This window comes from Pogona vitticeps, chromosome 2 (genome assembly GCF_051106095.1).
Source record: "Pogona vitticeps strain Pit_001003342236 chromosome 2, PviZW2.1, whole genome shotgun sequence".
In the NCBI taxonomy this organism is placed as follows: domain Eukaryota; kingdom Metazoa; phylum Chordata; class Lepidosauria; order Squamata; family Agamidae; genus Pogona; species Pogona vitticeps.
In genome coordinates this window covers 131,100,557-131,116,561 of record NC_135784.1, presented here as the reverse complement: position 1 = coordinate 131,116,561, position 16,005 = coordinate 131,100,557, and the positions used below count along the sequence as shown (strand labels likewise).

At 39.8% G+C, this 16,005-nt stretch overlaps 1 protein-coding gene across 2 annotated transcripts in view; it reads right to left on the bottom strand.

Moving 5' to 3' along the window:
• DHRS7C (dehydrogenase/reductase 7C) overlaps window positions 1-8,447 on the bottom strand; it is a 53,446-nt gene extending 44,999 nt beyond the window's left edge. For both annotated transcript variants that reach the window (XR_013542000.1, XM_020785896.3), the window contains exon 1: window positions 218-8,447. The gene's annotated coding sequence lies outside the window, so the exon portion shown is untranslated. The remainder of the gene's footprint in view (window positions 1-217) is intronic.
• Window positions 8,448-16,005: the final 7,558 nt, after the last annotated feature.

The following is a 16,005-nucleotide window of genomic DNA, read 5'->3' as shown; positions in this document are numbered from 1 at the left end:
TCCATGCTATCATATTTTATGAACAGATTTGCAAAGACTACTGCTGTACACCAAAATGGATGCATAAGCAATTCCCTTTATCATGGAAAGAAAGAAAGAAAGAAAGAAATGTTGATATATCTCTTATTGAAATTACAAAGGTTAAAGGCAAAGCTCCTGAGGAAATTATGGCCACTTGGCATCAACCAGAAATTTTACAATAAAGACGATTACTTACTTGGAATTGCAGACAGACAAGCTGGTAAAGTGATGACTCCTGCCAGCTGGTTCATACAAGGAGTTTAATTAAACTCGTAGGCATTTTTGGAAATGAAAAGCTCTCCATGGGCTGAAGCCTTTTGCCTTGAGCAAAGACAGCTATGTATAGTGCTCAGCTGCATGACAGCCTGAAAAGTAAATATAGAATCCATGGCCTCAGTCACATACCTGACCTATTTCGTTTCACCGGGCTTCAAAGCCCTTCTAGAGCCCACAGGAGTGGACCAACGCAGTGATGCAAAGGCCCTGCGGTTCTCATTCATTTATTTGGGTGGAGGAGGCTGGAAAAGAGTTCTGTTTTCAAAGAGTCCCTAAACCACTGTGAGGGTTTAGGCTCATTTCCTAATGAAATTGCTCCCATTCCTCAATCTGTAGTGATTTCTAAAGTCCCATAGTGACCTGAAGAGAATAAGTCAACTCATGACAAGATTTTTAAAAATTATAATAATACTGATAATACAGTCTGTCTGGGGGGTTTTTTTTGCCTTTTTTTCTTGTGGTTTTCTTTTTTTAAAATCCACTTGCATTCATAAATAAATAAATAAATAAATAAATAAATAAATAAACAAACAAACAAACAAACAAACAAACAAACAAACTGAAACCACATATGCTTCCATCATTTTTGGAAAATGCACATTGTGATGCTCGGATCTCCCTAAGGAGCATATGGCATTTGGGCATGGAGTTCCACAGGCCACAAATCTACCACTTTGCATTGAGGCAAGTTCCCAAGCTTCAGCAGTCCATAGCATCTATGCCTTGAACAAGCCTGACCCTTAAAGAATACTTTACTTTACTCAGCACTTTGTAAGTACTGCAACAGGAGCTTTGTGATTCCTTAGAACTCACAAGTCATTTAAATAGGACTTCTCTATGGTAGCAGTCGTAATATCGAATCCACGTGACAGAGTGAGCTCCCGTCGCTTGTCCCAGCTCCTGCCAACCTTGCAGTTCGAATGCATGCAAATGTGAGTAGATAAATAGGTACCACCATGGTGGGAAGGTAACAGCATTCTATGTCTAGTCGCACTGGCTAAGTGACCATGGAAACTGTCTATGGACAAACGCTGGCTCTACAGCTTGGAAATAGGGATGAGCACTGCACCCTAGAGTCAGACACGACTGGACTAAATGTTAAGGGGAACCTTTACCTTTACCTATGGTAGCTAGTAAATGGCCTTTACTACTCCTCTGGATTTAGCCAAACCCTGCTGCTCCAAGAGACTAGTCCTCAGTTGGATTTTTTATAATTATTTTTATTAAGAAAATACAGTTTCATAGAAACAGTTTGTTTGCTTAAGCATTAGCATAAAGACATGTTCAAAGGATTATCATAGTTAAATACAACAACTACTTCTCATTAAAATAATAAACACTAAAAAAAGCTGAGCTAAGGTGGGCTAGCCCCGCCTCCTTCTTTTCTTACTATGCTACATTCTTTTCCTTTCAGCTACATAACACAAACCATCAGGAACTTCTCACAGGAAAAAGTTCTCTTCCGGAAAATGGTCTCCTCTTAACATAACCCATCGTCCATTTTTCTACATTCCTCGGACTTCCTTCTTCATGGCTGTAAACCATGAGGCGTAAATGTCCACTCCGCCTCCAATTCTCATGGAGATGCAGGAGGTAATCTCCATTCCAATTAGACACGAATTTGTTGGGTCTTCACACTGGAGCGTCTTCGACCTTGCCTCTTATCAGGCTTCACTCTGTACCAGCCTGGCTGTAAATTAGGAAAAACAGCCTCTCAGCCTTTACTGCATTCCCATGTCTTCAACTCCTTTCACTTTGAAACCTAACAGACTCCATTTTCTCTCATTCTCGTTGACTATAATTCCCACTCTCCTTAAATATCATGACACACATGACGTAGCATCTGACTATAGTACAGTGCTCAGACGTTACTGACTACAACAAACTAGCACGCCTAACCAAAAATTCACAGATGACTTTCCCCAGCAGTTCCATGTGGCAAGAAAAAACACAAAGGGATTTTGTTTTTAAAGAGAAAAAAACCCTCACTGGTTTAAGCTGCATTAAAATTTGCAATTTTCTTTTCAAATTTGTAACTAGTTGCAAAGCCCCTGCATCGTAGTCTGCTGCTTTCTTGTTACAATTCTTAAAAAACAACCCATTATGTCACTAGTTAAGTTACTAGTTGCATTATTAATTACCTTTTAATTTTTTTGTGATATGAAATGTGAAAAGCTCTCAAAAAGTCTCTAAAAATTCCTTAAAATGTCCTTTAAGGTAACTAGAAATTGTTGCACATCACACACACTCACACACACAAACTCAAGGCTCTCCCAGAAAGAGCTTTTGTTCTTCGAAATGCACCTGATCAGTCACTGCTGATATTGGTATGCTTTCTACTATATGACATAAGGTTCACACAGTAACAACATCTATAACTTTGTGAGATTTTTGTCCCTTTCTGAAAATGCAGCTCTTGTTTCCTTCCAGGTTTGTTGGGGAGTTGAATTTAACACTAGAACAAAGGTGTTCTCTCCCACCACTGTTATCTTTAAGTCCTTCCTTCTTTTCTTCCCTACTCCATCACTGCCTAAAGCTCAAACAGCTGACTCGTTGACCATTGACACTGCTGGTTGGGGCTGATGGGAATTGGACCAACTGCAGTGCCAGTGAGAAGAAAACCCATTGGATGGCAATGGTTATGCAGACATGTAGAAGGTCACTGACCACCAAGACATCCTCGGTCTCGAACAACTGAAACTAAGCCCATAATGAGTGGGAAGAATTGCTTCTGGGAATACCCAGTACTTGTACTTTATCCACAATCAATAGTGAGTTTTCCTACAAACTGCTATTGTACCAAACAAGATCCTGCCATGCTTTGCAGTGGGAGTAGAGAATGTATGACCCTCAGTGTTGTTGGACTCCAGCTCCCATCAGCCCCAGCCAGCATCGTCAATGGTCTAGTTGCTATTTAGAGCTACAGTCCACTCCAAAAGTGCAGGGAAGGCCACATATCCCCCATCTTTGCTAAGCAGGCTTCATCCTGAGGCTCTTCACAAGGCAGAACAAACCATGGAGTTTGACTGAAAGGCTCTGCATGGAGGCAAAACTAGTGAGAGGGAGAGTAATCTTTTGTTGCTGCCGCGCTCGCCAGCACTGTCACTACTGCCAGAAACTAGCTTCCAATAAGCCCGCATTTGGTATGGGGAAGCCTTCATTTTGATTCTCTTACATTCTAGCTACAGTCCCTTGCTGGTGGCTCCTTTGACGCAAATTCTCTGGTATATTGGGAAGTCGCTCGCTCGTCAGTCAATGCAGGGGAGAAAAACCTTTGCCAATGGTACTGAGATGGCTTGAAGTTCCCTCAGAATTCCTGCAGATATTTTGCCTAAACAGAAACCTCTAGTTTCACCTGGAATTTTGATGACCTCTATCTCTGTTTCTCCTACTCATTTCATCATCATCATCATCATATTAGAGCTGCAGATCTGGAAGTGACATTATGGATCATCAAGTCCCGCCCTTGTCAAGGAGGCACAGTGGGGAATCAAACTCCCAGCTTCTAGTTCTCCATCCAGATACCTAAATTACTGAGATACATTTAATTCATTGTGGCAGCAGGCATGAACTAAGGGTATGTCCAGATGTGGGAAACTGAAGCAATCTGGCTTGTATTTAATAGTCCTGTCTATTTTATCTCTTACTTGAGGGATCCTTCTGTTCACACTGACTGATGTTTTTTCTCCCATGAGAAGACCCCAGACAGGCCTTTTGACTGCCCCAAATTATCCCCAAATTGTCCCCCTTTTAATTAATGACACTTCCCTTAACCTTCCTTTCCCCACCTTCTCCTGCAACCATCAGTGAGCCATTGCAACTTTCCTTTTTCTTGTTAAATAAAGTAAGTGACATAGCAAAACAGCAATGCATATACCTAACATGGTACATATAATGCCACCAATGAACCGTGTTTATCTGGAATAGCGGTGCATCAATAGGAAAATATATATTAAAATTTTAAAATCATACGGTAGATGAAAATAGAGGAGGGAGGTTTCTCTGTCATCCTTTTCAATGCCACAACTCACCAAATACATCATAGGGTTGTCACCTCAGATAACACTGCCCACAGTTCTATTTGGGTGCAAAATAACCACACAGGTTATGGAATAGGCTTAGGAGTGCTCTGAATTTCATTAAAAAAAACCCAGCAACACTACCACTGTGCCAAAAAGGAGCAGAACAAATCTAAAAAGGAGCAGGATGGATCACATATGGAATCAAAACACATGTGGACATTGTAAACCAAACAGCACCAAATGTGATCCAAATAGCAAGCTATTCTGCCAGTGTGGATGTGCTCTAAGGGCCTGAGCCCATCATTGGCTGGCTGAGGTCCAATAATAATTGTGTGCCGTCAAATCAATTCTGATTTAGACTGAGCCTTTCCAGAGTATTCCAGGGAGAGAGTACTTGGGACTGTGCAGCTTGACCAAGGCCACACAGGCTGGCTCTTCTTCCAGGAGACACAGCGCGGAATCAAACTGCCAGCCTTTGGCTCCGCAGCCAGATAACTAAACCAGTGGTTCTTAACCTTGGGTTAATCAAGTGTTTTTGGACTGCAACTCCCAGAAGCCTTCACCACCAGCTGTGCTGGGTGGAGTTTTTGGGAGTTGCAGTTCAAAAACACCTGAGTAACCCAAGGTTAAGAACCATTGAACTAAACCACTGAACGCAACAGCCAGAATCCTGTAGTTTAGTGTAGTAACCTGCACTAGAGTAGGCCTATTTAAATCAATGGGCTATATGGAGGAATTAACTCACCAAATCTGCACTAGATTCGACAGGCTTAATCTAGTGCAATTTGCCATGCTAAACATCAGAATTTTAGCCAGTGGCATTCAATGCAGGTTAAACATGTAGGTGAAAACACACCAAGTGGAAAAAAGAAATGCCTGGAGCCCATACGGCTGAGAGAGTCCACAACATAATTAGAACTGCCAGATCTCAGCATGCCAGCTGAAGAACCGTAATGCTTTCTTGATTCTCCAGGTAAGGAGATAATTATCAGGGCAGATGCTGCTGGTGGATGAGAAATGTTGATTTTTATGTGTGTGGTGGCTCTAATGCCTGTTCGCCCATCTTTTCTCTACTCCTAGCTGATGCTAGGGGTTCACTGGCTGAGCTCAAAGGTGCTTGTGTGGAGCTTATGCAGCAAATCTCTATTATCTGTATTGCTCTGTCATATAGACATGCAAGCACACACTTTATTTTGTAGTTGTTACATAAGGATTTGCTTCTTTTGACAACACAAGGGCCCACTTCTCACAAAATGTACAGCAGGTTTAGATCTGTATGGTTCCCAAGAGATGTGTTGGTCACTTCAGTTCACTGGCAAGAAATCCATCTGCTTTGGGAGCACCTGACAAACGCTTTGGCATATCAGGCACTGAAACTGACATTGTAAGACATTCCGTTATATAGGAGACTTGTTCCACTCTCTTCTGAGACACAGCAGATTAAATGTTCTTGCCAGGGAAATCATTCCATCTCTCTGTCTCAGGAGCATTGTGCAGCTAGAAGGTCAAATTCCTGCACGTAAACTTGCAACTGATTGTTGCGGGTTTTTCAGGCTGTTTGGCCATGTTCTGGAGGTTTTTCTTCCTAACGTTTCGCCAGTCCTTGTGGCCGGCATCTTCAGGGGACAGGAGCTAGAATTCAATTCCCAGCTGTGAAAGCCTTCGAGAACACATACTCGCAACTGTTTCCATTGTGTAAATCATGCTTTGATCTGAAAATTAGGTTGTCCAAGCAATATTTCAGACATAACTGTATCCATGGAGTTATGGTGTCTGTTCAGTGGAATGTTTTGGTATAATGGTTTCCCATTACCAGAATAGAATTGTGATCTTCTGATCTTAGCAAGATACCTACATCTTTGCAAACAACCAAAGTATTGTGTGGATTCTGTGGGTGTGTGCATGCACATATGGCCAATGCATGCTCACACTCACACAGAGAAGGTAATCAGTCATAAGAACATTTCCTGGGTAACCACTATCACATTTTTGTGAATTTTCAGCCTATCTGAAGAGAGGGGGAGGGGGAAAGAAAGAGATTGTACTTATGTAGCACTATATGACTTATCCACACAAGCTACCCACCCCCAGTCATAACAAATACACCTCAGTTTTCAATTTTTATCCCATACATTTACCATTGTCACTGAAAAGTGAGTATAATGCTTGCTGGTGGAAAATGGAAACAGGAAGTTAACTGTTATAAAATCGCATTCAGCAGCATTTTTGCTCATTTCAACGAGAGATTAGTTTGTAAATCTGCATCTCGTGGGCTCATCTTCTTTGATTTTGAAATGAATGGAATGTGGGTGGGCTCCAATTGTATAGGACAAGCACATTCATGCTGGAGCACCAACAGAGCTTTGAACAGGATGTGGACGCTCAATCCCAGGGTGGTGGTTTTCCTTTGAAAACCCACCTGCATTATTGTCCCTTTCTTGTTTGATATCAGGTCGCAAAACTTTGCTTTTTCTTCTCAGAAGGAATATTCTAGAGATTTCTCCCACATGTTTTCGAAAAGTACACACTTTCGTACTTATTTTTAATGTATAGATTTTGGTATGCATTATTCCCATTAACAAAATTGTACACATTTGTGCTCAGGTATCAGTTGCAAAGAATGACAGCCAATCACATTTATTAGCCAGTCACTCAGTGGAGTTGCAGATATTTCCTGCATGTTCTCAGCTGATATTTTAAATCACAGATATTTTTATTCGTAGTACACTAGAACACCTTTAGATGTCTCTCTGTGTATGTCATTTTGTGCAAAACTGACAGCCTTTCCATTCTGGAAAAAGTTGTTTTTTGACCTGCAGCTGTTTACTTAACTAAAGAGTCTTCCTGCTTAGCCATGACAGAAATCAATAATCTGAAAACAATCTGGTCACCAGAGTCTTCTGGTACAGGACAGATATGCAAGGCATGTGCATAGTCAAGCTAAGCAGGAGAGGCCTTGCTCTTGTGAAGCTGTGAACAGAGTTATTTCAAACCAACTAGTTTGAAAACTGTTTAGCTACCATGATGAGGAAGAGTCTGATCTTCTTACATGTATTAGTTTTCTTTAGTCTGTGAAATCACGAAATTTACATGCTAGCATCAACTGCTCTGCTCACTCACACTCCCAAAGAAAATAGTCTTAAATAGCAGAATTGCAGTGAAAGCAAAATGAACTCACTGTTCTTTTTTTTTAAAGGCTACATCTAGGCATGTTTGATCATATAATTATAATGTCCTTAGCTTTTCCGACTGGGGTTGGTGGACAGAAGGCGGCACAGTAAGTAGAAGTGACAAACCAGGAATGACAGGCAGAGCCAGAGAAGAAACCAGGTAGCCAAAGACACAATACAAAAAGGCAAGACAAGCAATCACACCTTCAGGCAGCAGAAGGAAAGCTCAGACAAAGCTCTAATTTCTGTGCTTCTGGGAAACAGACAGGGAGGGGCATGAAGGCAAAGGTTTGTGTGAGCTAGTGCAGTGCTGCATTTGGCCTTATGGACCAATCACCAGTGCTGAAACAACTTTCATGAGCTTATGATAGGGTGTGGTTACACTGTTGAATCAGGTGTTGTGTAATTAAAACCAGTTTTTAAAAATCCTAGCTACATAGCACTCAGCAATACACACTTCTTTTTGACTGCAAACCGTTTTATTTATTTATTTAATTTTTTAAAGGCTGGCAGGGGGCTTGTAATTTAACATACTACTGAAATCAATTCTTTATTAATCATTTCAGGCAATGTGAACACCTCTATTGTATTAAATACTGCCTTTGTAAGTAGTTGCGGGTTCCACATTTTTTATTTTTCTAAAACTTTAACATAGCATCACTGCAGCGATATGCCACTTAATATTTTTTTTTTAAAAAAGAAAGAAATGTAGACATTCCAAAGGATGCCTGAAAACTAAAGAAGTGCTACACAACATTGAAAACATGGTCTGAAAACACACTGGTTAATGAAATGATTTATAACCTTACATGTAGTTTCTGAAACAGTTTTAAGCCTTCACTTTATATTGGAGTACAAATTTTCAAAGTGAATGTACACAGCGATACAAAAACCATGTGACTATACTGGTTTAAAATACTTGGCGGATGAAACCAATACAAATCAGGAGTGTAATCTCACCCATAATTTGATTTTTAAAATCATCAGAAACCATTTAAAAACTGCTGGAAGTGTACTGAATGGTGTGTATGCTATTTCCAATGTTTGTGATCCAGCTGGTTCCTATCATCTTCCTAACAGGTTTTATTTTTCAACCTTTATCAAGCAGCTAACTCTTCTGTTTAGAAGGGAAACAATACAATGGAACAAATTATAATTTTCACAATTTTTCTGCACATTGCTAGAGGGATAACCTTTTCCTCTATTCTTCCATCAGTCATGACAAAGGTACATAATAGTACCCACCTTTACACCAAATACTGTATGCATCTATGAATTTCTTAATTTATTTTCCTTCTATATAGGTATGATGGTAGAGATGCTCTTGTGATGAGAGTGGTCCATTGGTCCAGATAGGAGGGGTATAAATAAAATAAATAAAATAAAATAAATAAATAATCAGTGATGGTCCCCAGTCCTGCCTCCAGCCAGACCAATCTGATAGGGATGTCTTTCTGTCCCATGTGATAAAGATGTCACTATCCAAGGTTTTTTTGTATCACTTGAAAGTTGGAAAGGGTGGATGAACACCTTCTTATTTCTCTTCCTTTTCTTCCTTCTCAAGTCCTTGGTCTCAGAAGCAGAACTTCTAATAGCCACAATGGTCAAGTGTTGAAAGGTAAGAGGCCAGAATGCTAGACAAACATACCCTTCAAGGCCCTGTAGTTGCTATGACCTTGACTAAGACCATGTTATGGAAGAATTTAGAATGTTCTGATGGATTCTTTCTACCTCAGATGTATGGTTCAGAATAGACAGCCCTATAATTTGTTCTGATGGATTCTTTCTACCTCAGAGGTATGGTTCAGAATATCCAGGGAGAAATTGCATGAAAAACATTTCAAAAACATTCCCCTTGCCTGTGCAATGTGTGTGGCCCTTCCCCTCCTCTACCTTTTCCTTCTTCTTTCTTGGATATTATCCTGGTTATTTTGACTTTGGATCCAGTAACTCTAAAGAATGATGTTGTGCAGCCTCATGTTAGCAGACTGCAAGATCTGAGCATAGCTGTTAATTATAGGAAATTTTGGAGGTCACTAGCTCATATAGTCACCACACATCAGAAGTGACGGTGGCACAGAAAATCATTAGACGTTTTTTTCTTAATTAGTGGACAGTTTTATAGTGACCAGATGGGTGGAGTGGTTGAAACTATGACAGGATGTTGGCACTAAAGCTCTGCTTACATTGAGAAAGACTGTCCTCAACCACAAAGCAAAAAGCAGTAATGTCACACTTTAAATGAGTGAGCTTCTGAATATTTGTTCTCCGTTCTTTTTAAAATACATTTTATAACCATATACAGAATCCCTTTCCCAGCACCAATGCATGTTTGGCTAGGAAGGAGTCAAAAATTTCTTCTCCTGAGAGTCAACTAATCCAGTCCTGACTGACAAGGTCAAAAGTTCAGATTGCCTCAGACTGGGGCTGATTTCCCATTTGGATCCTGATTTCAGAAATCCTCAGAGAATGCTCTCTGAAATAACTGAGGACTGGGACAAACACAACTGGTCTGTGCTTTTTTCATGCAGAAATTCTTTGAATAAGCATTACAAAATAGTATGCTAATTCTATGTCACACCATTACTTTTTTTAAAGCAAGCCTGTTTTTTTTAGTTTTCAAACAAAACCTGTCTTTTGACTGTTTCTGTGGCCTTTCATTGCTCTCCAAACATCTCCTTTTCCAGCCAAAAAAAGCTGAAACAATGTGTCTACTTTGGAACTCTCTTGCTGGTAGGCCTGTTCTGTGCTTGCTTAGTCTTATAACAAAGTGGTTTCTTTTCCCCACTGAAAGGCCTTCTTGAGGATCGATATGTAATCCATTACAGCCTGGATTCTTTTGAAATAAAAAAAAATTGGGTGGGACCAACCATTTCTTTCAAGATAAGCAAGATAGGTCTTTTCATATTGTAAGAGCTATGTTAAATCTGGGGATGTTTAAGATTGCTTATTTCTCTATGGAGGTTGATGATAAAACAGTTTTACTTTAAAAAAAAATAACTTGGAAACCATTGGCCTGAGCTTCCCCAATTTTTACAAAGAACAAGAGCAGACTGCCTGCTACACCTGTGCCAAATGTGGTGCTGATTCAAAGTCCAGTTTCAAAGTTATATATATATATTTTGCTTCAGCTACCACCAGTTTTAGAATTGCCTTATATAGTATTGATTTGCTCTGCTGCACAATGACATCACTGAAGTCTTGTGCAATGATAATATTATTGAAATACCTTTGTTTACCAAAAACATAATCAGCTTACCATTCTGGACACTGTCAAAGATTTTTTTTCCCATAGTCAATATAGCCAGCCTACTATATCCACATTCATGTGACAGTGTCTCTCCCCAAGTGCATATATGAAGTATAGTACTTCCTGTTCTAAATTCTTGTATAAATCCAAATTGCATACACTGGCTTCATCCTTCTTGCAAATTCTGTTCTTCTAGTTACTAGAGAACAAATTGCTTATTGTTCTCTAGTAACTAGAAGCTCTGCCATTTTATTTTTGGGGCAATGTAATGAAAGTTGGTGTCAGGCATATATAAGGGACGATGCATGTTCTGCATATTTTATTTAAAATACTTACTAAAATATCTCAGGTATAATCTTCCATTACCTTTAGTACTTTTGCAAAACCATTATCAAATCTAGGACCTTTGCTGTTTGTAAAGCCATATTACATTTTACATTTCAGTAATTCCAGACCAGTATTCATGTCTGGTACAATAAATTATGTTTGTCTTTTATCTTCAAATAGCTTTTATAAGTACTGACTTTATACAATGATTTTAACCTTCACCCTTCCTATTATCAGAGAATTACTGTCCACTCTTAGTGGGCATTGCTATTTTTGAATATGCTTCCTATCCCGTGATCTTTTCATACACATTAAAGGAGTCAGGAATTTTCTATTTCTGTACACTGCCTGGACCATCATTTTTCTTTGCCCTCCTTATTTTGTTTCAGATGCTTTTGCATATAGTAGTTGATGTCACCTTCATTTCCCCATTTTCATCTCTCATACCTTAGCTCTAATATTTCATATGTTATTCAGATATTACTGTGTTTGTAACATCATAATGGTGCTGTGCATTATTAACAACTAAAAAACCCCATACCACCATGCCCAATATCAATGCCCCAAATTCTGTTGCTTAAGGTAGTAGATCACTCTACAGTAGGCCCAGTGAATCAGTGGGGATTTTAAAAGTTAACTCTTCTGTAAGTTCCACTGATTAAAATGGCCCTATTCTAGATTTAACTTCCTATCCTAAGCAACAGAATTTCAGCCAGTGTGTCCTTGGCCAGATATCAGCCAACGCACTCCACTTAGTTCAAGGACTCAATTCTCTCTTTTTATTTCCTTTATTATGTTGTGAATTTCCCCTGTTTTGTACTTAAACTTTGTACAATTCTAGTTCCTGATCCAGCTTTCAGTCCAGACATTCTTGATATCCTCTGGTCATCTAAGGACTTTGAATTGTTAGGGTCTTTCTACATTTCTATCTAGTCATGATGTATAGTTGGGTGTACTATGAGTGTACTTGGGATGGTGCCTATCCCTTGCTTTGCACATTTCAGTGTTACAGATTATTGTGATGGCTGATGCTATGCCCACAGTTTTCTGTATCAAAACCTGACCAATATCCTGTACCTTTGTTCTCACCCTGGTACTGACATTGTGGCTGACCAAAGTCAGGTGGTTTAGTATTATGTGGCCATAAACACAATATCAAAGAAATATAGGCTGAATCAGGATTTTGTAAGTTGCATAACAAACCTTATAAGATGACATGTGGAGAATTGTTTCCCGTTTCTAGCCCCTTCAAATGTGCCCAGGACCTTCCAGGGGGTTATGTGGCCCCCATTGAGAATGGCTGGCTTCCACAGACTTCCTGGTCATGATCCTCCATCTGAAACCATTGTTCCAGGAACCAGTTTAATCAGATTTTATCTCATATATTTATTAAATTATCACCAAAATCAATTCAAGGCCTGGCCCCTCTGTAGGGCTATTTAGGAAAAACAATTGGATTTAGGCCAATACTGTCTGTCAATAACCAGACTTAACTTTGACATGAACTGTCTTCTTTTCTCTACCTCCTTCCTTTTGCCTTTTACCCTTTCCTTTTGTTTATTATTACATTTTAATCCCATGACATTTATAATATTTTGGTATAGCAAGGAAGCAAGCAAATAAACAAATGACTAATTCATATTTATCATATCGCTGTGACTATGTCTAAAATTCCTCATATCCTTGAAATATAAGCTTTATATTAAAATAATGTTTGGATAGAAACATTACATGTATTGCTGTACATTTGCTGGGAGTGACAGAGTTGATGTTTCCAGATGGAAATAAGATTAAATTCAAAACAATGTTTCTTTTACAGCATAATGCTTTCCTGTGGCTTATAAGCCGTTTCGTAGGCTTTGATTCATTATCATTTTGTTGCTGATTTTATGTCATTTTTCTGTTTCAAATACAGTTTTATAATTGGATCCACAGTGATATATTATGTGGACTGTATGGTTTAACTATGTTAATATTTTAATTTGTTTTTAATTTGACCTATATTTCATATAGGTCCAATTTTTAAAACTGTGCAGTCCTCTGATATAAATAAAGAAAAGAAGACTGTATATTTGTTTCCTCCAGAGCACTGGAACTTGAATTGTGTGGGGTTTTAATAAACAGATTCAAGACCACTTCTGAGGTTCTCTCATATATTTACCTCCGAAACATCCATGGGTGAAGAAGCCGTCTAAAGGGAGACCCTGGCCAGGAAAGTTCCTGCAGTCCATATGACTGACTCTTAGCTTTATATCCCTCACTTGGTTAGTAAATGAAACTGCTATGACAGTGATTCACAACTTTGGGTAACCCCGGTGTTTCTTGGACTGCAGCTCCCAAACCTTCATCTCTATCTGTGCTTTCAGATTTGGGAAGTTGTAGTCCAAGAACATCAGAATTATCAAAGGTTGGGAACCACTGCACTATGAGACAACAGGGGTGAGCATTATGCCCAGGGAAATGCTGACGTTTGCCAAGTTCGGCAAATGCTAATAGCGCAAGAAACCTGGGGAGGATGAGGATTCAACATGCTCAGTAGCCATGAATTGCTCAGTGGCAATTGGAAAATATCAGAAAGTCAAACAATGAATCAAGGAGAGAAAGAAGGTATGGAGTATCATGGAATACAGTATGCCTTGCTGGACCCTGTCCTGTTTTTCACAGGTAAGGATATGCTTCAAAGTTTTGTTGCAATTTCCAGTAGTCCCTCTAGCACAATGGGGGAATCCATAGTAAGGACAAGCTGCATTACACCTTCTGTCTTCCACTGCTGGGCCACAGAGACATTTAGGGAAGCCTTCCTTAGCCTGGAATCCCCCACCTTGCTCAATCTGACCCTCTCATAAGTCTCAGCATGATCAGTGGCAAGGAATCATGAAAACTGAAGACAACCTCTTGGAAAATGCCACAACATGGAAGGTTGCTGTAGGGTGAGAGCGGACAACTTGGTCCCTTACAAATTTTGGACTATAACTCCAATCATCCTTGACCATTGACCATACAGGAGCTGATGGGAGTTGTACTCCAAAACATCTGGAGGGCACAGAATTACCTCCATGTGCTTTAGGACTTGAAATATCTTTTTCTTTAATATTTTCAATCTAGTGCAACTTTCTTCAACATCGTAGCTCGTATCCATACTGCCCTTCCCAGTCTCATCCTCATTTGTTGCCTTCTGTCTTCACTCCCCTCCTGTAATACTCATTCCCTTCCCCTGAAAGCTGTCATTCTCCATTATTTCTTCCTTGATCCCACCAGCCACAAGAATTACTGCCTTTTTTCCCTTCTTTGAAGGCCTCTCCTTCTTCAACATAGTCTGAAGGCTGATGGTAGTGATCACAGATGGCTCATGAACAGAACGAGGGTGTTTCCTACCTAAATTTGGGAGTAACGTGTCCTCTCATCCTAGACCATTTGCTGGGAAAATCTTCAGGACAGGCGATTCTCATTTATCATAGCTGAGGCTGCCATTGGACCTTCAGCTGTGCCCATGCAGATTCTTGGTCTGCTAGAGTGTATACATAGTGGATATCCTTGTACGGACTAAGATGCTACTTTTTTGCAAACACATACAAAAGTCCATAATTTACTGGTCTGGCATGAGTTATGATGCCTACAGGGCTGCTGCTTCTGCATGGCCACTGCTGATTATAGTTCCTTTAAACTATGTCATTGCTTCATCTAGTACCAGAACACATGCTGGATGCTTCAAAAGAAGTACAGCAAAATAGTGCTTGCCTCTTTTCTTGTTATTAAGACTGAAGTGCTGGGAATTATCCATCTAGGTGTGTCAAGCTGAAAAGCAGAAACATCTCTTCATGCTTCTCATAGGTTTTGTCACTGTCCAGAATCACAAGAGTGCCGGAGTCTGCATTTGACTACAGGTCAAAAACGCCTAATTTTTGGCAAAGAAATGCTGGTGAAACCTTTGCTAGTCCATATTCCTGTAATAATCAGTGTGTACCAATTAAAACTAAAGGTAAAGAAATGGAGGGTGTCATAAAACAGGGAAAGATGGTTAGAAAATTGCTACTACTACAACAGGGAAAATGTTGTGCAATCACATAAATGCACTCAAAACTGTGCAGTTGTGGCTGCCAGCATATGTGTATATGCATCCACCTCTTGCTCAGACCTCTTATTCATTATGATCCCCTAATTGCTCACTGGTATAGTATACAACTGTCCCACAAATGAACTGCTGGATAGCTCAGGGCCTAAGCATCTGGTTGAGAGTTCAGTTCCCTGCTGTGCCTCCTTGACTGGGGCTGGACTTCATGATCCATAGGGTCTCTGACAGAGTTGCAGTATTACCAGGAGGCGCTACCGTAACCAGTAGAATTCCCCAGAGAGATGAAGACACCAAGCAATAAGACAGGGTTGAGAGCAGAAAAGTTGTATTAACTCAATTTGTTTGTAAAATATATACATACACATACACAGCTTTGTCCTTGTTTCCAGTCCCGTAGTCATACACAGCAGTTCCAACAGAATTCAGGCATTAATCAGGTCAAAGTCCTTGTAAATCAATTCAGCAGTCATATACCATACATTCAGTCCAGCAGTCAGAGTCCTTCTCCAGTATTCTCCACTACGACACAGCACCTCCCATGACCACTACGACACAACACCACAGAGTATGTGTGCTGGGTCTGCTTGCTTTATCTCAGGGTTAGCCAATCCTGGGATTTCTTTCTCAGCTGATTACAATTCTTGTATTAATCCAGCTGCATAAATTCTTACTTTACTTATTTTCTTAGCATTGATTCTTACAATTACTTATAGTCTTTGACTGCTTTATACAAAACTGTATTAACAATTTCTCCAGGTTTATCTCAAACCTGTCAGTCTCTTCCAGCCCTGCAGTTCCGAAATGATAATGATGAACACTGCTGCTGGAGACATTCCTTGCGTGCTTTGTGGCTGTAATATTCAATAA